Below are 26,181 nucleotides of genomic sequence, written 5' to 3'. Positions count from 1 at the left end.
ACAAAAACAAAACAAGAAGAGCCAAGAACATGATTCTGTGACAATAGTTTTGATTATTTTAGATAAATATTGCTTTCCCAGCCCTGTTTTATTGTCAGCCAAATTATTTATGATGTGGAAGTTGTGAAAGAAGGAAGGATAATGCAGTAGAATTGCAAAATCATTCACTAAGAAGGTTTATAGTTCTTCTATTTTTATGAATGGTGAGACCATTCAGTTTCTATTCCTGACTTGAAGTTTCTAGTCAGTTTCTATTCCTGACTTGAAGTTTCTAGTATCCTGCATACTTCTTAGGTTCTTAAACCAATGAACGGATACCACCAAGTAAATCTGAAGTATTAACAAACTAGCAGCTGTCTAATATCCTTCTGGTTGGAGAGAAAACCAAACAACTCTGAAATGTAAATCTACCTCTTTATAAATGTTTTTACCCTGATGACAGTCTTTGGCATTTCTTAGTTGGCTGTTGTATTTTTTTTTTTTTTTGCTAGGGCTGCCATAACAACATATAACAGATTAGATGGCTTTAACAGAGAAATTTACTATCTCACAATTCTGTAAGCAAGAAATCTGAGATTAAGGTGTTAAGTGTTAACAGGGTTTGTTTCTTCTGAGACCTCTATCCTTATGTTGTAGATAGGTGTCTTCCCCCTGTGTCTTCAACTGGTCTTGTCTCTGTTGTAATTTTTTCTTCTTTTAAGAGCACCATCATATTGAATTAGGGTCCTGATGACCTCATTTTAACTTAAATGTCCTTTCAAAGACTTTATCTTCAAATACAGTAACTTTATGAGGCCCTGGGGTTGAGACACAAATTTTGGAGAGACACAATTCAGTGCATAATATTGGCTAATGAGAAATTACACAGTATGACCTACTATAGTTCAAAGAGCACTATTCTTACTCAGGTTTAAGATAAAATGAAATTTTTGTTTGGTTCACTTATTATTCTTCTGAAGAAGAGTTGTTATTTGTTTTGTTTTTAATCAAGATCTTTCTGTGAAACTCAGTTTTTGTAGATATTGAAACTAACTGTCCTCATTTCCTCTAGGACACCAAAGTCAGACATTCTAAAGACACTCAAACTAAAACAAGAACAATTTTCATTTTGAAACTCCATGCAGAATAACCTTAGTAACAAAGGGGAAGTTGTACAGTGGGGAAAGTTCTAAAGTTTTCTGACCTAGAAAGCACCATTAACACACTCTTGACACTACATAAATTTTTTTTCAGTAGTCCATAGCATCAAGTTCCATGGCTCCTTGGTCTCCTCACTTGAAGTTTTATTCATCTTTCAAGATTTCAGAAGTACCAAAGCAATGATAGAAATTCCAGGTTCTTGAATTCTGAGATCCAGAGAAACAGAATCAGCCACTCATTAAAGTCAATAGACAGATTTTATTCAATATTATTTCATTAGGGGAAAGAGCTGAGCTCAGTTCCAAATATAGCAAAGACAACCAGGGATTTATAGCCAAAGAACAGAATGAAGGGGTCAGTGAATTGAAAATTGCTGAGAGGAGGTATCACACGTAGGGGAATTGTTACTGAACTTATTAAACTACCAATGAAATTCTTATTAAAGGAAGGCCAAAGCTTAGACATCAAGAGTTAGGGATGAAGAACTTGATCAGGTGTTGTGGGTGATCACATATCAAAGATGGAAGGATGGCTTGGTAGGATTCTTTGCTAAGACTAGTATAGGCAGATTGAGTATAGAGTCCAATACAAGGTCTGGTTAAAAAGAAGACTGAAAGGAGCCTGACTAATTTTAGTCAAGGGGACAGTCTTTGTTGTTACATTAGGCTTGTCAGGCAAGATATGCAGGGGTCACATTTAAATTGATCTCTAAAAGATAAGAATCCATCATGAAAAAGTTCAGGGAGAAAGAGTTACAGTCAGAGTAAGCTTTCCCTGTTAGGAGAAGAGTCAGAAGATCAGTGTGTAGCCTACCATGAGAGAGAAAGAGAGAGACTGACCTGAGATGGGTAAGAGGGATAGGTAGATGCCTGACCATGGAGGGCCTTGGAAATCAGGTTATAGTGTTTAGGACTTATTCTAAGTACAATGGAAGCCAATAGAAGGATCATAAGCAAGAGTGTCGTCATCTGATTTGTTGTGCCTACCGTGTATAAAATGGATTATAGTTACATGAGCACAATCAGAGATAATAGTACTCCATTAGTTCATTAGAGTCCAGTGTTTATATATATTGCCCTTGGCTCCCATCTTTTTGGCAAAAATTCAAATAGATTCAGGTTGACCTCTTTCCTGTGTGCTTTGGTAGTTCACAAAAAGTACCATGCATCTTTTGCTCAACAAACTGCCATGCAGGCAGCTTCCTAAGTAGCTCCATCTTTGCTCTGTCTTCAGAGTATGTAGCCAAACAATCTTGTTTGAGTCCCAAACTGGAAAGATTACCACTAACCTTATTTGAAAGTGTTGAAGCAATTTGGAGAGAACGTCTTGCCTCAAGCTTTTGTAAATTAGCTTTTTTTTAAATTGTTCATCCTTTATTTTAATAAAATGGGCTTATTTTCTCTTGAGGTCTAAACAGGTCTATGGTAAATCAAATAGTGTAAGCTATATGTTAGCATATCTACCAAGTGAAGGGAAAATACCTTGGAGGTAGCAAAATGAAATACTTGAGGTAATAGCCAAATTGTTCTCAAAATTATTTTCTATTTCCATTGTTTTTGTACTTGACCTTTGATAAGCATTATTACTGGGGAACTTATTGAAACCTGTGGCAAAGTCCAAATAACTCAAAGTAGTAGGGGAAGCTAAATCAGGCAGCACACTCACTCACTGCAAGTAGGTGAATCTGAGAACAATGGGCCAGCAAGGGGAAAGGGAAAGCTATCAGGAACTTAGACCTGACTCCTCTGGGTTCCCAAGTGAGAAGGTACCCACTTAGTCTTTATTTGTAAGGAAATCAATATTTGATAGAACTTTTCAGTTGGCGGGATGATACATTTTGAGGCTGGGCTATACCCATTCTCTAAAGACCTGAATCTACACTTTGTGTAGACTTTAGAAAGAGCGAGATGGTTTTCTGAAAGTGTAAGGGAACATTTTTATTTGTAGAAGATCAATACCTCCTTTGTAAGGTAAGCCTTTAGTGATACGGCTCAATGAATCCCAGTAGCTAGAGAGCCAAAGGAAGGGCTATGTGGCCTTTAAAAATAAAAAAAATAAAAAATAAAGAAAAAGAATCTAGTCTGTACCAGTGCCCTGGGACCTGTAGTACAATGAGTAACTGTTCTGAGACCACATCATATCTTAATGATTATCATTTCCTATCAGTTTTCTCAGCCACTGCCCCAAAACACATAAACATATCCACTCCTACATTGTATAAGCTGTAATAGAAAATTAAAGACACAGTATTAATGGAAAAGTCTATAGACTCCGTGAACCCCACTTTATTCCGCCTCTGACACGGAGTCTGTTCAATGAACTGCTGAAGCATATCCCATTTGCTCATTAATGTCTAGTTGCTCTCTTTGTAAAGCAGAGAAAATATTTACCATTTTATTTCCTTCTGAGAATTATTAGGGAGAACTAGATAGTGCTTCTTTTTGGTGAGGAGTTAATAAACTTTGGACATTACTTAATGTAAATAAACACACAAATGTGTATATATATATATATATGAATAATACATGTTTCTGAAATGTTTTTCCACTGTTGAGTATATATCTCTCAGGAAAAAGCTACCAGACATTATTAAACGATCAGTTAGGTAGTATATTGTATAAGTAATGCCCCATAATAATTTACTCAACTGTTTGCTTACACATATATTACATAATCAGAAAATCATAATATTGCAATAACCAAGATCTTACAGTTATCTAGTACAAACTTATTTTTTAATAATTGAGGAAACTAAAATTTTCTGTATCTGTATGACTTCTCCAAAGTCACAATTCTTTAGTGATGTTGTCAAGCCTAAATTCTTGATATTTCTGTAAAGAGGTACCGATGTTTGAGGGAACCTGACTCGCAGCAACAAGATTGAAAAGGTAATCATATTCCCTTTCAAGGAGAATTTTGAAGTTGTTTTTGCTTCAACTCAACCCTCCCCCATATATGGGAAAAAAATATTTAAATTAGAAACTTCTAATACTAATACAAGAAAACTTTGTAAGTTTTGGAGAGCATAAGTAATACCTCTCTACTCTGGTATGGAACCACGTATTTCATAAAGATACAGTGAACATGTTTTTAATTTGACATCTATAATATGTAAAATTACATATGCTGAGAAGTAGAGAATAGAAAATATATAAAGACTTTACATTCTATAGAAGCAGATTTTCCATGCCCATGAGTGATAATTTATTGCATCTAGGATTTAAACATTTTCCTTTTCCTAAGTATAAAACTGGAAGAGCCTTTAGGAATTATCTAAATCCAGCCTAGATTCTGCAGATGGGAGTTTGGAGATTTCAGTAGGGAGGTAATGGCCAAGGTCACACGCAGATCTCAAAAGGGATTAAAAATGCACAACCTGTTTATTACTTCACCTTGCATGTAGTGTTTTTCATTTTCACTAACCTTAGGAGGCATGGTGTCATACTCTAAAACTAGTATTTTAACCTCAATCTCAGATCTCCCTCTTCTTTGCAAATAATCCTCAAGTTAAACATCATACCTCTAATTTTCACAAGACAAAATTAAGTCATTTTTGTTCGTGTTTTGCTTTTAACAATATTTTACCTTTGTGTTCTACTCTGCATGTAGTCCTCTTCCAGGTTCCTAGAATGTATAAGAAACTGCTCTAATCACATTGTATGTACAAGCTTACATTTAATAAATATGTATCTTAAATATTCCCAGTAGTTGGTTATCAAATGAATAAATCGCCTTTTATGTCTATTGCTATAATATTTCAGTTTTAAATCCTTTGGAAGAGACAGGGAAAAGGAGAACAGTGTTAATACAGAGTAAATGTTAATTGGTGTGCTGAGAAAACAAAGTTAATGATTTTATGAATGACACTCAAGTCTTTTTCAATGTGATGAGAAATTAAACAACATTGAAAGAAAATGATAAAGTTTTTATGACCTCCCTCGTTATTGGCAGTTATGCCTAATATTCATAACAGTCTATAATTATACAAGAATAAGTAATTTTTTATGGCTAAACAGCTTGCTCTACTGACTTTTCAACAGATAAAAGGTAATTTAACACAATTAAGTACTGAAAAAGCAAGGTACTCTTGTTTTATGTTCACCTTTTATTTGATTAAATCTCACCTCTTTATCTTGATTATTTGGTGTGAAGGCTAAATTACGTCTCAGAATATGTTACTGTCTGCAGAAGAATACTCTCTCTTAACAAATGAGAAACAGCACAGAAATAATGTTTTCCTGTCAAATAATTATTTTCAGTATTTCTCATTATCTATTGCTGGTTTTTCTTTTGTTCATCTAATAATGGTATCAGTGATGTACCCTTTGTAATTCTTAGTTGAAAGCTAAATTCGTCATTATCTTAAGTAAACAAACTATGTAGTAGAAAGATGAAATATAGTTATAAAATTAATTGATATGACATTTTAAACTCTTTTAATTGTGAGTTTGGCTATGAGGCCATTTTTTTATTTCTTTGTAAATTATATTTTCTGTATATAAATTAAATGGAAATTTCCCTGAGTTATATTAGAATAGTTGGATTTTAAATGAAACTGTAGAGGAAAAAAAATGGCTCTTCTGTTACAAATAAAGGACAATTTGTGATTTGGATTTATTAGATAATGTACTTTGATTTATCAGTCATAATGCTTACTCAAATATATCCTCTGTTTTGTTCTACTAAACCTTTTTTATTTTCATCTTGTCTCGTCTTCATTATGTTCAACTCATAATTGAGTTTTGGAAGTTTATAATAGTTCCTTGGACTCAGTATTGTGCCCTAAACTGAAACTTCAAAAGAAAAAATAATTCCAAACATTACTAGGACATTTTCTTTCTTTATTTGCTTGTTTTACTGGGGCTTCAATTATACAGAATGCCCTCTCCACTCCCTTGCCTCACCCTGGGTAAGAACAGCTCATGTAGCCTGGAAATGATGAAAAGAGTTGAGGAACCTTTTAATCCTTCAAAAATCATTGCTATTTTACCTTCTTCTGATAGTTTTGACCACAAAAATAAACTTAGATACAATAAGCTATCGTGTTGAGATTTGAAGATGCGCTGAATAAAAGAAAAAAAATTGGGTTGAAATTTCAATGAACTTTGTCACTACAATTAGGAGACTGATGCACTGCGTACTGTGCTAATGAGCAAGGCACCTTGTCACTACAATGAATAGCAGAGCTGTTAACTATGTTATCAGACACTAATCTAAATGCTTTCCATGCATCCAGTCTTTTAACCTTCAAAACAAATAAGTGCCATGCTTGTCTCTATTTTACAGACAAGGAATATAAAGCCCAAACAGGTTATACAGTCAACCAAGGTCAGACAGCTAGAAGGTAATAGACATTCCAGCCTTCACATTCTGGTATCATAATCCATACTCTTCAATACCACACTGTGTTGCCTGTAGTTGTGTAACTCTGAATTAGTCACATTGTTGCTTAATAAATAATCTTCAAATTTTACAAAGATTAGTTAAAATAACAGCAGACTGAGATTCTTTCCTAGAGATATTATGTAATTTTACTATTTATTTCCAGCCCTTACTCTAGAGGTGAAATATCAGCAAAAGATTATTGAAACACTTATGGCAAATACTGATATTATAGAACTAATTAGATTTTAATGACAATTTTGTTATAATTTAATAATTTTTAGTGTCTTGGTGAAAAAGCTTTTAGGTGGTCAGATCTGACCCTCAATTACTTACGTGCTATGCAAGACTATCTTTTACTCCCTTCTTCTTCTTGATAAGGAAAACAAATATTTTTCAGAACACAATAAGGGTTAAGGAAATAAACCAACAACAGTAATTGATGTGTAACACTGACAAATTTTTAAAAACTATTCTTTAAATTGTAGAAAAAGAATTGGGATATGACACATGAGATTATGGATTCTAAGATCAGATAAGCCCTTGGAGTTGTGTGTGTATGTATGTGTGTGTGTGCGTGGGGTGTTTTAAGTAATCATTGCTTATACTTTATTTATTTTTTTTACTTATAACTTATTTTAATAGAGTATACATAGGAATACTACTTTAGAGTTTTGAGATAACTTTTGAGAGTATAATTTAGAGTCCAACTATAGCATTTATTTCTAGCATTTTGTAATGTAAACTGTGGTTTAGTTTGACAGAAAAGTTTCCACTTTAGGGAAGGTAGCTCTATATTCCTATTATTTATAAATTTGAAAGTAAGAATTTATTTTCTTTTAAAATGTTCCGTAGTTAGAAGTGTTTGTTCTTTATATTTGGTTTGTATCTGCTTCACAAAAACTACCCTAGATCTAATGAGCTTGTTGTAAAGTAGTGATTATGACAGGTTATTGTTTGATATGTTCAGTTTGTTGATTATTTAGTTTACAAAGCTAATGGTGTATGTGGAAGGAAAGGAAATAGGTACATACAGTTATATATGACTTGAATTCTCTTACTCTTTCACATTTTGTACTTCTGTAGTAATTTATAATACATTTCCTATGAAGTGACAGAAATTATGTGGTAAGATTTTGTTCACACTATTGAAGTTTAGTAGTTTTTATAGTTTATTCTTCAAAGTTTGCTTTCAATTTTTAGTCATAAGTTTATTCTGTAAGTAGTTCAACAAAAGACTTAGAATAAGAAAATTTTCTGTAGACTATAATGTTAATCACCAAAGAAGATGACAATAATTTTTATGAGTCCGTTATTTTGAGATATAGGATAGCTTGTCTTTCATGTGTTCTGTTCAGAAAATTAATTGACTTAGAATATTGGAAACTTAAATTGTGTAAACAGTTCCCCCATAAGGATATCCTGAATTATAATTTCCTTAGGTAGCAGTGATTTCTACACATATAGATGAATTTACATTGGATATGTTTTTAAAAACTACATAACTATGCTTTTTAATTGTTAATCTATATTTCCTAAGACCTCTCACTTTCAAATTGAAGTGGTGAAGCATACTGTTATATTTTAATTAGCTCTGAAAATATTTTTGAAAAGATTTTATTTATTGGAAAGAGAAAGAGAGCAAGGGTGCATGAGTGGTGGGGAAGAGGAAAGAGAGAGAAAAGCCAGCTCCCCCCATGAGCAGGGAGCCCATCCCAGAACGCTGGGATCATGACCTGAGCTGAAGGCAAATGCTTAACTGACTGAGCTACCCAGGCACCCCTATTCTGAAAATATTCCTTAAAAGCTTTTAAAAATTTAATAAAATTTCTTGCTACCTATTTTTTCTTCTAATTTCATAAAACAATCATTAGATAAGCCTTTTTTAAAAAGATGTTATTTATTTGATGGAGAAAGAGAGAGCAAGCAAGCTTAAAAGCAGGGAGAGCATCAGAGGGAAAGGGAGAAACAGGCTCCCCACTGAGCAGGGGCCCAATGCAGGACTGGATCCCAAGACCCTGGGATCATGACCTGAGCCAAAGGCAGATGCTTAACCAACTGAGCCACCCAGGTGCCCTAAGTCTTTTTTTTTTTTTTTTTTTTAAATCCACACTTGATTTCAGAATTAAAAAATAATGCCAGGGTAAAAGTAAAATGAAAAAAAAGAGGAAAATAAAAGTATATATAATCTGCAAGTTGTCTTCTATTTCCTATGATTAGTATTAAGCATTAATTTGAATACTGCTAACTTAGTTGCAGTTAAAATACTGAAAGATGACTATAATGATGAATGAACCATAGTCCTTGACCACAAGTTCACTGTTTTGGAGGGCAGATAGTTATGTGTACAACTAAAATATAGTGTGGTTACATACTTAATGATGCTATTACTAAGGTGCCATGAGAGCACTAAGTAATAAACTAATAATTTTAACTGAAATGCATTATATAATGAAAAAAGTTTTTGCCATAAATGAGCAGGTATTTTATACTCAATAGCAGGGTAGAAAGACAAAACAATAAAAGGAAAAGATCAGTTGTGAAAGTTCATGTTACTCCTGAAAAATGATAGAGTCGACAAAACCAAAGGACAACTGACAGAATGGGAGAAGATATTTGCAAATGTCTTATCAGATAAAGGGCTAGTATCCAGAATCTATAAAGAACTTATCAAATTCAACACCCAAAGAACAAATAATCCGATCAAGAAATAGGCAGAAGACATGAACAGACATTTCTCCTAAGAAGACATACGCATGGTCGACAGACACATGAAAATATACTCCATATCACTTTGTATCAGGGAAATACAAATCAAAACCACAATGAGATACCACCTCACACCAGTCAGAATGGCTAAAATTAACAAGTGAGGAAACAGCAGATGTTGATGAGGATGCAGAGAAAGGGGAACCCTCTTACACTGTTGGCAGGAATGCAATCTGCTGCAGCCACTCTGGAAAATAGTATGGAGGTTCCTCAAAAAGTTGAAAATAGGGCAGCCCTGGTGGCTTAGCGGTTTAGTGCCATCTTCAGCTCAGGGCGTGATCCTGGAGACCCGGGATCGAGTCCCGCATTAGGCTCCCTGCATGGAGCCTGCTTCTCCCTCTGCCTGCCTGTCTGTCTGTCTGTCTCTGTGTGTGTGTCTCAAGTAAATAAAAAATCTTTAAAAAGTTGAAAATAGAGCTACCTTATGACTGAGCAATTGCACTACTAGGGATTTACCCCAAAGAAACAAATGTAGTGATCTGAAGGGGCACCTGCACTCCAATGTTTATAACAGAAGAATAAAGATGGGGTGTGTGTGTGTGTGTGTGTGTGTGTGTGTATACATATATACATACATAGACACACAATGGAATACTACTTAGCCATCAAAAAATGAAATCTTGTCATTTGTAATGATGTGGATGGAATTGGTATTATGCTAAACAAAATAGTCAGAAAGACAATTACCATGTTATCACTCATATGTGAAATTTAGAACACAAAACAGGGTCATAGGGGAAGGGAGGGAAAAAATAAAACAAGATGAAATCAGAGATGGAGACAAACTGTAGAAGACTCTTAATCACAGGAAACAAACTGAGGGTTGCTGGAGGAGAGGGATGTGGGAGGGATGGGGTAACTAGATGGTGGACTTTAAGGGAGGGCATGTGATGCAATGAGCACTGGGTGTTATATAAGACTGATGAGTCACTGACTGCTACCTCTGAAACAAATAATATGTTATATGTTAATTAATTTAAATAAAAAGAATAATAGAAAACCTGGAATGACTGGAGTATATTGGTGTGTTGGCCATAAAGCTTGATTAGGAATAACAGAGCGTCAACTTTTCTATGCCAAAGTTTTTGATCTCTAAATCTTTAGAAATGAAGAATTATTAAAGATTTATTTATTTGACTCATATGATTATATTGGTTTCTTAGAAGAACAATTTTGGCAGTAATAAACATAATTTTTTGGAGTCAGGATAAATTTGTGTTGAAAGAGCATTTGAAAATTAATTTATATATAAGGCAAATAATGAATTTCTAAACCATGGTAATGAGAACAGAAATGGAAAGAAGGGCAAAGATACTAGAGATATTGTGAGGGTAGAATTAGGAGATCTTGGGCAGCAGTTAAACTGTAGTAAATGGAATAGAACGTGGTTTTTCTGAGGTTTCTAGTTTGGGTGAGTGGAGAGATGTATATTTCTTTAAGAATAGGGAACAAAGGAGGGGAAGGAAGTTGGGAGAAATTAGAAATTTAATTGAATTGAGAACATGAAAGTATTTTTTTTTTTTTTAAGATTTATGTGAGAGAGAGAGTGTGTGTGTGTGCGTGTGCGTGCACATGAGAAGGAGAGGCAGAGTGAGAGGGAGGATACTCAGGAAACTCCATACGGAGCCTGGAGCCCACCCTGGGGCTTCATCCATCTCATGACCTTCAGGTCATGACCTGAGCCAAAACCAAGAGTTGGAGGCTTAATCAAATGTGCTACCCAGGTACCCCTGGTGAAAGTATATTTTGAAGATTGGAAAATACCTTTTTGGAAGGGCAATGGACGAAGAAGGAAAAATAGAAATGACAAACAACACTATGTAAAAGCTGGATCATTCACTTTTTCCTAAAAACTCTAAGCCTTTTCCCATTTGGGCATTCCTCTTCAGGGTGGAAGCTGTTGGCAATGGTTATGATCATCCCTCTTAGACCAAGACTTGAAGGGTAGCTAGACCTTTGGTTTTGGGTCCTTTTTTTCATGCAGGAAGTAAAGATAGTCAAGCTGGATTCTCAAAATATCTTCTGAATAAGTAGTAAGTAGTACCCGGGCTGCCCTTCTTTTCATTTTAGCAGTAATAGTTAAAATGTGTTGATCTTAGATAGGCTTATATCAGTATTTACTCTTATAAGGAAAGGACTAAGTCTATGTTTTATTAACAGGTTTGATTTTGTAGAGCTACAATAAAATTAATATATTGAAGATCATATTTTTTCTTCTGCCAGTTGCCATCCCCTGGTGTCTCATTTAAAAGGTAGTAGTACCAGGGACGCCTGAGTGGCTCAGCAGTTGAGTGCTTCTCTTTGGCCCAGGGCGTGATCCTGGAGTCTCAGGATTGAGTCCCACATTGGGCTCCCTGATGGAGCCTGCTTCTCTCTCTCCTTGTGTCTCTGCCTCTCTCTGTGTCTCTCATAAATTAAAATCTTAAAATAAATATAAAAAAATTAAAGGTAGTAGTACCAAATATATTTTTAAACTTATTTGTTAGGAACTTTAAAGAGAAGCGCTCTGATAAAACATGGTTTTCAAATGTCATTTTCATATTCTATAGATTATTCCAGTGACCTTTTCTTTTGATATTTCTTTTATAAATCTGCCCTTTAAAATTAAATTACATCTCCTGGTCACTTTCTAAGAATACATTCATAATATGGACAAGAGAAATGAGATAAGGCCAATCCCCTTCCCCCATCCCCAAAAGCCAAAGAATCGATTCAAGGTAGGTTTTCAACCTGGGGTAATTTTGTAGCTTTTACTCTTTCTTCTTCCTGGGGACCTTTGGCACTATGCATTTAGGTCATCAGAACTAAAGGTGCCCATCCGGTATCAATTGAATAGAAGCCTCAGATGCCACTAAAATCCTACAAGGGACAAGACAGCCCCTCACAGTAATGAATTATTTCGTCCAAAATATTAATAGTGCTGAGATTGGGAAACCTTGATTTAAGGTAAGAGCAACAATAACAGTAATACAGCGAAGAGCTAGACTTACTTGGTTTAGCCCTGGACCCATGTGATTTTCATATATATATGTGTATATATATATATATATATATATATATAATATAAAATTAGTCAAAAAATAAATGAAAAATAAAATTAGTCAATATGTCCCCTTTAATGAAGAACAAGTAAGCAATGATACTTGTATAAACTATCCTGTGAATAAAAGTTTCTAAAATATTCTCTTTTAACCAAAGAGTAGAAAAATAACTAGTTTAAATGTCAGCCATAAGTGATATCAAGTTACAGATTAGAATATTTTTTTCTGGGCAGCCCTGGTGGCTCAGGGGTTTAGCGCTGCCTTCAGCCCAGGGCCTGATCCTGGAGACCCAAGATCGAGTCCCACGTCAGGCTCTCTGCATGGAGCCTGCTTCTCCCTCTGCCTGTGTCTCTGCCTCTCTCTCTCTCTCTCTCTCTCTCTCTCATGAATAAATAAAATCTTTAAAAAAATTTTTCTGAATCATTGAAAAAGGGTATTTTTATATTTTAAGTTTTTTTTTTAATTTAAAACTAGGAGAAACTATGTAAGTCAATATTGAAGTAAAAAATGAGAGTATCCCAAGAATCATAAAAAGAACAGTAATTCTCTAGGAAGTAATTTTATCTTCATTGTGATCCTTTTTGATTTTATCACTTTTGGATCTTGAACCATGTTCAGATAAACTTTTATAGTCATAGATTCTCCTTCTCTATAAAATTGCATACTGACCCCAAAGTTTTTATGTAGTTTGAAATTTTCAGAGACCAGTAGAGCCCAAATATGGACCTTTCACCATAGATTTCATATTAAAACAGAACAAAACTTACTTTGAAGAAACATAGTAGAATGGTCCCTTAATCTTAAATGTGACTCCCATAGTAGTCTTAATGATCTTGTAATCTTTGTAAAAGATTTACAAATTTCTATTCACTTCAACTCCTATCTTAGTAAAGTGTGCATTTTGGGTTGGAGATGCAGCCTGATTGTGGAATGGAGAAGCATCACCCAGCTCACTTGGTAAGTAAAACACTGGACAGACACTGAGCTAAACTAGGCTTACATTTATTTATGCCTATTTATACCTTTATATTACTAATATACCCCCCAAATATACTATTAAGAAAAGGAATAATGTAAGATTTTTTTTAAGATTTTGGATATGTATCTCATGTAGAGAATAAACTGTTTTGAGACATTTTGAAGTATCCCTTAGATAGTATCCTTAGAAGTTAACCTAGTGTAGACTGATGCTGACATCTGCTAATTACAATCCTTTACAAATCTGTTTATTTGAAATCCCTGGGTGGCTCAGTTGGTTAAGTGTCCAACTCTTGATCTCAGCTCAGGTCATGATCTCAGGATCGTGAGATCAAGCCCAAGGTTGGCCTCCATGCTGAGCATGGAGCCTGCTTAAGATTCTCTCTCACCCCCCACCCCCAAAAGAAATCTTTTTATTAAAACAACTTTTATTAGTGTTGGCAAGCCTGATTTCTTACTTCACATGCTAAAGGATAGTGAAATTTATTTAAATAGATTATTTAATATTTTAACCAATTTTCATAGATCGTCTCCCTAGTTATTCCAAATCAGTGATGTGTTAATATGATAAAACAGTTGCAAAGCGTTTCCCAATAAAATGAAAAAAAGAATGTTGTAACTCTCTCCCAAGGTTTTTCCAAAAACTAGAAAATGTTATTTTTTTGAGACAATAAGTGAACAGGTATGTTGATGTTACTTGTTTTTAATTTGGGATATTACCACTTCACCAATATTTTTGGTGAAGTGGTAATATCCCACTTACTTTTAACAGATTTGCTCTTGCTGTGTTTGAGTCAGATCACATCTGTCCTCTGCTTCCTACTTCACTCGGCACAAGTCCTAGAGCCTTCACAATGGTGTGAAGCCTTCCACAAGGATCACCTGTCCCTTTACCTTCCTGATCTTAGCTCTTCTCTCCCCTTCACTTGCTCTGCCCCAGCCCCTTGGCCCCTGGGGGTTCATGAGTACACTATGTGTCCCTCCTGAGGGCACTGCTACCCTCTACTCCCCACAGGAATGCTAGTTCCCTTCCTTCAGGCCATTGCTCAACCATTACCTCATCCAGGAAACCTTCCCTAATAGCTCTGCATAAAACAGCCTCTTTCCCCCATGCCCACCCTGCACTCCCTGTCTTCTTCCCTCCTTCCTCTATTTTTTTCTCTATAGCCTTTATCATGATACTGAATATTTACTTGATTTATTTTCTACCCACTAGCATGTAAAACCTCAATGAAGGCAGGGACTTTGCTTACTAATTGTATCCCCTGTACCAAAAATAGTGTTTGGCTTCAAGTCTGTGCTCAACAAATAAATGTCACACATTAAATGATGCATGTTAAACAATAAACATATATTTTTATTAAATGTAGATAATCTGAAGGGGAACAAACACTTCTATTGGAAAAAATATAAATTTCAACTTATGACACAGCGTTTTTATTCAAGTAGAGGGCTCGTCTATAGAACTTAGGTTTTCCTCTGGCTAAAATCAGTATCAGTAGGCTAGGGCAAGTACATAACTAAATAAAGACTACAAAAGCAGGAGAACAAATATATGGATCCTACCTGGTTTAGAAGATCAATAAACCATATGAGTTAGCATACCTCTTTTTTGCTGCCTGGTCTTCCTGAACAATCCTTATCATTTAGTCTGAAATTCCCATTCTACTGGCTGGAATCTTGGCCCAGAGCCCTCTTGGTAACCTTTGACGTATTTCCCATGCAACCTGGAGAACATGAGTCATCTTTGTTGAATGTCAAGGTCATTGTCTCTTTTATCTGGCTGATACCTAAAACTGCCAGCTGCTTCTCCACCTTAGGGAGCATTTTAGTGATACCCCAGGAAGCAGAACTGTACTATCAATAAATATCACCATTTTTTTTCTCTTGCCAGATCATTTACTGATTTGATAGTGAGCCTCATTCTTAGACCTTTATGGAATAGCCATTAGTTTGTTCCATACTTCCAAACCAATGCCTACTGTCCAGATAAAATTATCAAACTTTTGAGTAAATAAAGAGTACTGGTTGTCAGCCTGACTTATGCTTTCATAATAGCATCCTATCCTCACCGATTCTTTTAAAGCCTCTGAAGCAAGGATTGGCAAACTACTTCTGTAAAGCACCCAATAATAAGTATTTTAGGTTTTGCAGCCATGTGATCTCTTGCCCTTATTTTTAACTTTGTCATTGTAGTGCAAAGCAGCCGCAGACACTTCATAAATGGGCTTCTAGGTAGTTGCTGCCCACCTCTTTTTGCCTCATCAGCCAACTACCACACCTACCTAACCTACAGATGGTAAATTTGGTTTACATCTTAAGGGGATATCACTCAAAGCTTACCTTTTTATTTTACTTGAAAATTGATTTTGTTTCAGAGTACATCTGAATTTACACATACATGCACTATTTCCAAATTAACTTTGAGCCCTGACTTTTTCCTCATAGTTTTTAACTTTTGCCTTGTATAAAACCTAGGCCAGGTTTGTCCTTATTTGGCAGATGTACTGCTCTCTAAGCCATGAATCTGACAGGGTGTTATCTTTTCTACTTATTCTGCTATTGTTGAGGTCTTTTTCTTTTTGTATTTAATCTTCCCCTGTGCTTCCCAAAACATACTGAGTCTACCAGGGCCTGCCTCTCTAATGATTGGCCTCAGCTGAGATTTTGCCTTTATTAATAACATGAAACCATTCTGACAATAGGTATAAGCGAGAATGAACTAATTTTGATGTACTAAAGGATCCTTTCTATGAGAGTACAGAAGAGAACATATTTATCTTCATTTGCAAATATCTCATGAGGAAATCCCTGTATTCTTTAAATGTATTTGCACTTTTGGAGCTGACCTGGATCCCCTTAAACTCTCTGCCCAGTTTAACCAGGATGGGGCAATGTAGTGTGAGCCCTGATGGGTAGCCTTATATTGCTCAGAAAAGGCAATACCATTTTTTGAACATCTTGGCACCTCAGATATAACAAATTTCCCCTGGTGGGAGAAATGAGAAAACCACATCTAGGCACAGAGCCATTTCAGTAGGTTATCAAGATGGTCGGTGGAAGGCGAGGCTGCTGGTTTCTTCTGCTGAGCCTGGGAAATACCGACCCAGTCTCACTCACTTATTTGTGTATAGATGTAGACTGCAAACGGCCAGCCATGGTGAACAATTCTTACTTTGTGTCAACAACTTATCAGAATTCCCTGGTTTCAAAAGACCATTAACACAGTCCCAGACCCTGTCCTACCACTGGTAATTGATACTCTGACATAGCTCTTGTCTTTGGACTTGGACTTTCTGGGCTCTGGACCATTTTTTCTACACACTTGAAGTCTGGACTCATGAGCCCCCATGTGTGACTTTGCAGACAGCCCTATTAGTGAGCTGAACCTGTGATAGCTACCTCTGGCCTTGATCTTCCATCCTCCCAACTTTCCACACCATCCTCTGCACACTAATGCTACTGTCCTTGCAATACAGCTTACCTCTAGTATCGTGGAAGACAAAATAATCCCATTCCGTCCAAAGTTCCATTTTTTAAGGCATATATTTGAATAGATACAGACTGAAGAAATAAAACTGGTCTTCTGAGAAAGATTTTCACTTCTGAGGATTTATTTATTTGGTGTTTTGATTGTTTAATTGCTAATCCTTGAGTTATATAAGAGATAATTCCTGCTATATCTAATATAATTTGATTATAGATCTACTTATAAATGATTTTGTAATACTGCTTGGTCATTCTCTTTTTCTTGAAGTTGTAGTATATCTCTTACTTTGCACTTTTAAGTTTTTATTTAAATTCCTGTTAACATACAGTGTAATGTTAGTTTCAAGTGGAGAATTTAGTGATTCACCAATTCCATATATTAGCCAGTGCTCATCACAAGTGCTCTCCTTAATCCTCATCACCTATTTCACCCATTCCCTCACCCTCTTATTCCACATTTTTAACCTTATCCTAATGTTCATTTTGCAAACTGAAACCCGTTGTCTAAACACTTACCATAATGAGCATATTTAATTTTCTAAACAACTACTCTACAGGTATTATCCTCTCCATTTTTTGATTCAACTTAATAAATATTGAGCACCTGCTGTGTATCTTGTACCTATGAAGAAGTTCGGTCTCAGATTAATTAATTTGCCTGAGGGTGACTTACTTTATGAAGGGTGGAACCAAGATTCAAATACATTTGTTTGATTCCAAAGTTCACAGTTCTACTCTACAAGCCTTCTGTTCTTTACTTCCTCCTCTGCTCAAAGCTATGTGCGCTCTTTGTGCAGCTGCATTACTTTTTATTTAAATAAAGCCCTAGGACGTGGCCTACATGGCACCAAATATTGTTGACATGGTAGGGGCTTCCTACTTGTGCAGGAAGCTAGGACATTTGCAAATGAAAATACTCAGCAGTTTAAAAGTGCATGTAATTAAGTGCCCAAATTAGATATATAGAGAAGAGAGAGTCTCATGTTGTCTGTCAGTGTTTTAGGCAGAATATTGAGCAGATTTGAATACCTCTGAGATTTAAGGAGGGAACAATGTTTTCTCCAGACATAGAAGTTGACGTGAGTCTGTTCTAGGGATAATGCTGGGTAACCATCCTTCTACATTTAAAAAATTATGTAAACAGTTATTTAAGTAATTCCTCCCCATTCCTTCCCATTTCCATTTCACTGAACAGTTATTTGTTATTTGTTTTTTTAAAGAAGCACTCTGTTTCCATTTCCTCAGCTTCTACATTCTGGCTTCTTCCCTTATGTTCCAGTGAAACTGTTCTCCTCATGATTAGAAGCCACCTCCTTATTACTAAGTTCAGTGAAATTTTTTAGGTTCTGGTCTTACTTGATCTCTCTATAGTTGCAAGAGTGAGTCACCTGCTTTGGCTTTTGTAACATGTCGTGTATTCTAGATTTCTTCTTTGTCTTGAACAACTTATTTTCTTTCAGTCTTCTTCCTGAATTTCTCTTCCTTTGCCTGTCTCTTAAATCTAACCAGGGCATCTCATTCACATACCAATTTTTCCCCACTTAATATTTCTATTCAGATGGGCTTCCTATTACTTGAATATTTCTTGAATGTTGTATACTGGTACCTTAATAGTAATACCATATACAAAATGGACCTTGTTTTCCCCTGCTGCCCTACATGACCCTCACCCAAACCTGTTTCTCTGCTTGTGTTCCCTGCCTTACCTTCTAGCCTTGCCTAAGCCAGAAACCTGGTTTTATCCTGCCCACCTCTCTTTCCCTTGCCAACTTATATAATCACTTAGCAATTCCCTTCACTTAACTTCCTAAATGACTTTTAAATTTGTTGCTTCCTCTTTACCCACATACCACAGGACAGGCTCCAATAAACCTTTCCTCTTCTCAGCTCTCCATTTTGCTTCTAAGAAAGGGGGCTTAAAAAAGAGAGAGATTTTATTTATCTGTTTGAGAGAGAACCAGAGAGCACAAGCAGGGGGAGAAGTAGGAGCAGAGGGAAAGGAAGAACCAGGCTCCCTGCTGAGCAGTAAGCCCAATATGGTCCCAGTCCAGGAGCTTGGGATGATGACCTGAGCCAAAGGCAGACACTTAACTGACTGAGCCACTAAGGGCCCCAGAAAGTGGGCTTTTAAGAGTGCAGATCAGATCTGTCACTCCTCTTCTTAAAATCCTTCTACAGTTCTCTAGTTCCTCAAGTTAAATTCTAAAATCCCAACTTTGCAAAATATTTTACATTTCAGTTTCCTTAACTGTTCTCTACTGTCCAGCCATATAGACCATATCCTCTCTCCTCCCCACCTCCAGTCTCGAAGTTTACCATCTTTTCTTGATGCCTTTTTATTCATACTGCTTTTGTGGGGAAACTGTCCCCCCTCCTGCTACCTCCAAGCATATATAATTTTTTTAGGCCTTATCTCTGGCATGAACCCTCTGCCATTCTTGACACCTCTAGTGGGTAGTCTGGGGAAGGTTTTCAGTATAGGAAGGTATCTAGCTAAAGGGATGAGTCAGACTGATACAAGGGCTGCCTTACAAGGGCTGCCTTTTTAAAATGTGCTATGCAGGCTAGCAGCTACTCTTATACATTATGTGTTTACCTATGAATATTACCCCCAGACTTAGTTCATTGGTGTTAGGGACCTCATTCACATTTTATTTTCAGGTCCTAGCACATAAGTTGCCATTAAGTCTAGCACAAACTATAACATAATAATCATGTCTGTTTATATTGCTTTCACAATTTACTGTTCATTTTTTGTATAATTTTTTTGTGTAATTCACAGTGAGCCTAGATCATTAGCTACCTGGGAGGAGGAGGAAATAGATGAAAATGTTACCTTTTACTTCAGATGGAAAGCTCTGCCCCTACCACGTTTTCCCCCTAACAGAGCACTTTGGATTGACTCTGTGTCTGAGTCATTCCTTTCCTGTTGGTTGGATCAAATTGGGGGCAGATCTGGGGAAAATATCTATACATCCATCAATCCACCCATCCATACACACTCACATATATATGCACACATATATACATACATGTGTATATATGTTTAAGATTTATTTATTTGAGAAAGAGTATAGGAGTGGGGAGAGGAGCAGGGAGAGAGAGAATCTCAAGCAGACTTCGGGTTCAGTTTGAAACCCACGATGGGGCTTCATCACAGGACCCTGAGATAATGACCTGAGCCAAAACCGAGTCGGATGCTTTACAAACTGAGCCACCCTGGTGCCCCCCCCGATCTGGGGAATATTTGAATAGTATTTTTCTCTAGAGTTGCTTGAACAGAAGCTGGATAGGAACATAGCCCTGATGAGTTTGCTTTTTAGAAGCAGGTATCTGCTTAGTGATGGTGAAATTCCTTTATTTTTTTTTTTCTCTGAATCTCTCTCAGCTAAAGCCATAAACTGATCCAATTGCCTCCTACCTCTGTTTTCCTAAAACTGCACCTGGCAGAACTGAGAGAACATTGTATCCTGCTCCTTGTAAGTATCTAACCTTCCCCCTAGGAAGATATCCCGGTAGGAATCCCAGCTTAGAAAAGAGGACACTGCTTGCTGGGGACTCTCATCCTCACACCACTTGCTCCAAACACCTACCTCGTTTGTCTTCTTGTACTCTGGTTCTCACTTGCTCTCATGCTCTCCCTCCTTTCTATTTCTCTCTGTCTCCTTCTCTGTCTCTGTCTCTCTGTTTCTCTGTCTGTCTCTCTCTCTCTCTCACACACACACACACACACACACTCATCTAATTGGAGCTGTTTTATGTGTTTCTGTTCAGCTCTATAGTTTTCAGCCTCATCTTCCCAGTCAGGCTTCCCTTTTCTTCATCTGAGGTTTCTTTAGACTGTGTCCATACAAATGTACAGAATCATTTGCATACACTTGCTCATACCTTCTGCTTAGAGGATTCAGAAATTTGGGTGACCAGTGGGTCAGGCTCTTCAGCTACAAATCGGGAGGTACCAAGAGAGGTGGATACATAAAACCAGATCTGGGAGAGGGAGGATAGCAAGGATGCACGAGGACAAGGCTGCCATTCTTTTTTGTTGGTGTAGAACCTTAGGGAACCAGTTCAGAGACTCAGAGCCCTTGTATGAAATTTTAAAATTATTATTTCAAGAGCATTTCAACTCGTTTGCCTAGTCAACAAGGGCCTGCACAGTAAAATGCCTACAAACCAATCTACAGGCAAAAAAAACCTTACACCTCTGTAGTTTCTGAAAACAACATTCAGATGGTATCTTACTGGATAGATACTTCAGAGCAATTTGGGTCCAAGTTTTATATCAGAGTAAATCTATAAATGATAGATTTCAAAGGATATACTGAATAGTTGGATTATTGTTTGTTGGCTGCTAAAGATTGTTAATTATGTGCCCAAACCAAAACAAAAGAATGCATTTAGCTTCTTGAATGAAGATTTCTGAAACCTAACCCAAATGAAACCAAGAGAGGAAAGATAAGGGCTCATAAGTTTATGAAACTTGCTAATGGGACTTAAAATAACTCCATTTTATTCTTTACTCTCATTCAAATTTCTTATCCTGCACAATATATTTTATGTTATTTTGAAAAATAAAACAAAATTGAGGCTATGTTCAATTTTGGATGTTAAGACTATTTTGAAAATTGTAGGAAAATCATTGCAGGTTTAGAATGACATTTGGCCTATGATATCAGCCTTACTCATTTATTCATCCATTTAGCAAATACTTGTTGAATATCTGTCGTGTTATTTACTCTTATAGGTACCTGTGATATGACTGAACAAAGCTAGTAAAATTTCTAGGCCTTATTCTGCTTATACTCTGCTGGCAGGGGCTGAGGATAAACAAATTGTGATAAGGAAGCTAAACCCAGAAGGAAGTGAGAGAACAGACTTTGCAATTCCCAAGGAGGAATGAGCCTTGCAGGGCTAGTGAGTTGGGAGCTTGCCTGGCATGGCTGAGAGCAACACATAGGCCCATGTGGCCTGGTATGGTGTGGAGTGAGGGGGCAGGCGGTTGTAGGTGATGCCACCAGATAGGTGACAGAGGCCTCTAGGTTGTAGTAAGGATCTTCAGTTTCTGTCCTAGTGATACGGTGTTATGTACTGAACGTGTGTGCCTCCCTCAAATTCCGATGTTAAAGCCTTAATTCCCAATGTGGTATATTTGTGGTAGGGCCTTTGTGAGGTAATTACGTTAACATGAGAGGGGGGACCCTCGGGATGGGACTAGTGCCCTTTTATGAAGATAAAGAAACACCAGAGTGCTGCCTGCCCCCCTTCATATGAGGACACATTGAGAGGGCTTACCTCTGCAAGCCAGGAAAAGAGTTCTCACCAGGAGCCAGATCTGCCAGCATCTTGAGCTAGAATTTCCCAGTCTCTAGAGGTGTGAGAAGTAAGTGTGGGTTGTTTGAGCCACCTAAATCTGTGGTATTTTGTTATGGCAGCCCAAGCTGACTAAGATAGGAACGTTTTGGAAAGTTCTGAGGAGAAAAGTGAATTGATCTGATTTCTGTTTTAAGAGGATGGCCGTGGCTACTAGGTTGCTGGACAATTGCAAGGGCAAAGCAGAGCCTGGGAGACCAGTTCCAAGATAGTTGCTGGGACCAGTGTCTTGAGTCAGAGCAACAGCCATGGAGAAGGAGCACTACAGTCAGATTCAGGGTGTGTTTTAAAAGTGGCACTGGATATATGGTGGTTTGTTGTCACATACAGAAGGGATTCAAAGATGAATTTTGAGAAACTGGCAGGATATAGTTGCCCCAGGTGGAAATGGGTGTGGCTAGGGGTGGAGATATGTTGGAAGAGTAGAGGATTGGTTAACATGTAAAGTTAAAATACCAACTGAACCTTCAAGTGGAGGTGTCAAATAAGTCATTGCTATGAGTCTGCAGTTTGGTGGGAGTTCAGGGTTAAAGATAAAAAATCAACAGTTGACAGTAACCAGGAATGATATTTAAAATATTTATCAACTAATATGGCTTGAGTACCAAGCAGCCAAGATGGGTACCTGCCTTAACAACAGACACGGCTGTACAGCTTCCTGTCAGCAGAATATACAGCATATATCAATCACACTTGCTAAAGACATTCCTCCTCATTTGTTACAGATAAACTGTAAACTTAGCAGATAAACCATAAATGTAGATTTCCTGTAAAACACAAAAAGGTACTAACTAGAAAGCATAAGCACAATTACATTCTCATTTTTCTACTCCCTGATTCACATTATGCCCACTCTGTTTTCCTTTAGGGGTTAAATATAAGTACTCAACAAATCAATGTTTTAAAGACTGGTTTGAAAGTACTGGCTTTCAAGTACAACAGACCATTTTGGAGTCCTAGATCTTTGTACTACTTATGTTTTCAGAAACAAGTTCTTTTTCCTTAAAAAAAAAAAAAAAAAAAAAACCTGTAAAATTAAGAAGACCACCTCACAGTATAATGAGGTTTAGAAATTCAACGTGTGGGATGCCTGGGTGGCTCAGCAGTTGGGCGTCTGCCTTTGGCTCAGGGCATGATCCCAGATCCTGGGATCGAGTCCTACATCAGGCTTCCTGCATGGAGCCTGCTTCTCCCTCTGCCTGTGTTTCTACCTCCCTCTCTCTCTGTCTCTCATGAATAAATAAATAGAATCTTTAAAAAAAAAAATCCAACATATAAAAAACCTATCTTAGTGCCCATTACTTGTGGTGTAATTCCCTATTTAAATCATAAGGTTTTAGATATTGAAAGGACCTTACTTTCTCTTGTGTTTTTATAATAGTCAAACCATTACAGTAATATTCATGCCATCTAAATTGGATTGAGAATGTAATCTGCATTCAAAGATCTTGGGGCTTAGATTTATGCATACCAAGAGGAAATATGAGTATTTATCGAAGGAAAGACCTTGATTTTGATAAGTTCTTTCCTACAAGTCAGACTGGGAAAATCTACCAGAAAGTACTTTCTCAAACTATGTAAGCCATCAATTATATCTTTATATAAATATTTACTTGTTATACCATCACCAAGCAATTATGAACCCTTCACCTTTGTTGATATGTTCCCACAATAAAGACAGGGATTCTTTTTCTTTCTTGCTATGTTTTTTTTGCTATCACCATTACATGAGGATAATTACAGAACTAGGTACATGTGTGTTGGATAGAGGACAGTCTGGCCTTCTAAATAAACTTCAGAAGATCTTGCCCATTCCAGTCATTAATACATCTTTGTTCTAGATAGGTGTGGGAGAACATTTTGGCTGCCTTCCCAGATGGGTGGAAGTGAGGTCAGAGACTGTTTTGTTTGCTGTTGATTCCTCAATACCTAGAAAGTTTGTTGGCACGATTTGGTGCTCAAGAAATGTTTGTAAAATTAATACATGGAAACAAAATAGTGTAATGCTAATTGTACCTTGGAGTCAGAATTTTTGAGGGAAATAAGCAGTGAGTATCTCATTTCTGTGAATGCAGCTCGTAACTGATTTGCAAATGTCATTACTGAGCTGTGGCTGCTGCTATTGGACTTAATGTCCTGTTGTGCTCGATGTTGTGTTTTCTTTCTCTCCTCATTAGAGTTATGGATTTTACTTACCAAGTTTTCTTTCCTCATCAGAGAGATAGAGAAAATACTGTAGCTTACATTTAATTACTGAGTTAATATTAATTGCCCAGTTCTCTCTACTCTTGGAAAGAGCTCTCTCCTTGGAGAAATCTCAGGCCCTCTCCATTTTCTGATTTGTTAGATAAGCCAAATGTCAGAAGCCAGCTGTGGACACAGCCATGATTCAAACTGCTGATTCTCCCCAGTGTGAAAATGAAAATATAGACACCTGTGGAGGATCAGAAAAGGGAAGGAAGAACAGAGAAACCTTGATGGCAGCTGGTTTGTGAACAGCACTCTGGAAGGCAAAGGCTTCTCAGTGTTTTGTAGGCCTCTGCCACAGATCAGACTGTGCTTTTTGTCCTATTTTTAAAAGCAAAGGATTCTTCCAGAAATATTTCTAATAAAACATGTTCCATCCCTTCCAACTGCTATGTGATTGCACATTTTTAAAATGATTCTTAAAATTATATCAACTACTAACATTTTATTGAATGTATGTCACATGCCAGGCATGACGCTAAATGCCCTGTATACATTATCTCGTTCAATCATCATAGTAACCTTCTGAGCTCGGTACAGTGTTGTGTTCATGTCTACAAATGAAGTAAAGAAGTTAAGGCATAGAAGCACCTTACACGGTTACCCAGCAAGTGGCCAAGTGGGGACTGCATGCCCGATATTCTGTGTGGAGAGCCCACACTTGCCTCTGCACTTTCTCCCTGATGGCTCTGGCGGCCTGGGATTCTTTTGTTTATCCTTTTGAAGGGACAACTGCAGTAATGACCAAGTATACTGTGACATTAATTCCCCCTGGAAGTGTAATTTGATTATGTTTGGTAAACTGAATGTCTGATTTCTATGAATGCAGCTTTTAATTGATTTACAAATGACATTGTTTGGAGCTGCTCCTATTGGACTTTGTGTCCTATTGCAGTCGATGCCACTGATTTTGCCCTCCTCACATTGATCATGTTTTCTGTGAGGCTATTTTAATCATGTCCTTTGAAAGTAGCCATCTTAAGAGAAATAAGTAAATGTGACAACTATGCTGAAGTAGCCTTTGTGTGGAAATAAAACCCTCATGCAGTGGGAATTACGTTTGCACTATTGTCCCCTTCTTGAAGTTGGGAGAGAGACAAACTAATAAGCAGATAACCTTTAAAAAAATGTATTTTTGTGCATATACAGTGTTAAAACCAATGAAAACTTTAACATATAATACCTTTTCATGTCTACATTTAGTTTCTTCAAATTGATTTGCCTGTAAAATTCCTAATACATTTTTCAATAGAATTTATAGTTTATAGCAGCAATGGCCACAATAGCCAAACTGTGGAAGGAGCCTCGGTGTCCATCGAAAGATGAGTGGATAAAGAAGATGTGGTTTATGTATACAATGGAATATTACTCAGCTATTAGAAATGACAAATACCCACCATTTACTTCAACGTGGATGGAACTGGAGGGTATTATGCTAAGTGAAGTAAGTCAGTCGGAGAAGGACAAACATTATATGTTCTCATTCATGTGGGGAATATAAATAATCGTGAAAGGGAATATAAGGGAAGGGAGAAGAAATGTGTGGGAAATATCAGAAAGGGAGACATAACGTAAAGACTGCTAACTCTGGGAAACGAACTAGGGGTGGTAGAAGGGGAGGAGGGCGGGGGGTGGGAGTGATTGGGTGACGGGTACTGGGGGTTATTCTGTATGTTGGTAAATTGAACACCAATAAAAAAAAAAAAGAAAGAAAAAAAATAAATAATAAAGCTGTTTTAAAAGTTGTCAAAAAAAAAAAAAAGAA

At 36.8% G+C, this 26,181-nt stretch overlaps 1 protein-coding gene and 1 long non-coding RNA gene across 25 annotated transcripts in view; both read left to right on the top strand.

Annotated features, from left to right (window-relative positions):
- The window catches only part of CAMK2D (calcium/calmodulin dependent protein kinase II delta), a 301,972-nt gene that overhangs the window by 99,261 nt on the left and 176,530 nt on the right, over nt 1-26,181 (top strand). The gene's annotated exons all lie outside the window — the stretch shown is intronic.
- On the top strand, nt 1,037-26,181 carry LOC112671688 (uncharacterized). The gene is made up of 4 exons (XR_007407722.1): nt 1,037-11,324; nt 13,221-13,289; nt 20,188-20,278; nt 24,517-26,181. It is a non-coding gene; the product is annotated as an uncharacterized LOC112671688 (long non-coding RNA).

This window comes from Canis lupus, chromosome 32, assembly GCF_003254725.2.
Source record: "Canis lupus dingo isolate Sandy chromosome 32, ASM325472v2, whole genome shotgun sequence".
NCBI lineage: Eukaryota > Metazoa > Chordata > Mammalia > Carnivora > Canidae > Canis > Canis lupus.
The sequence above is the reverse complement of the archived record's forward strand: the minus strand, read 5'-3'. Positions and strand labels throughout refer to the sequence as shown.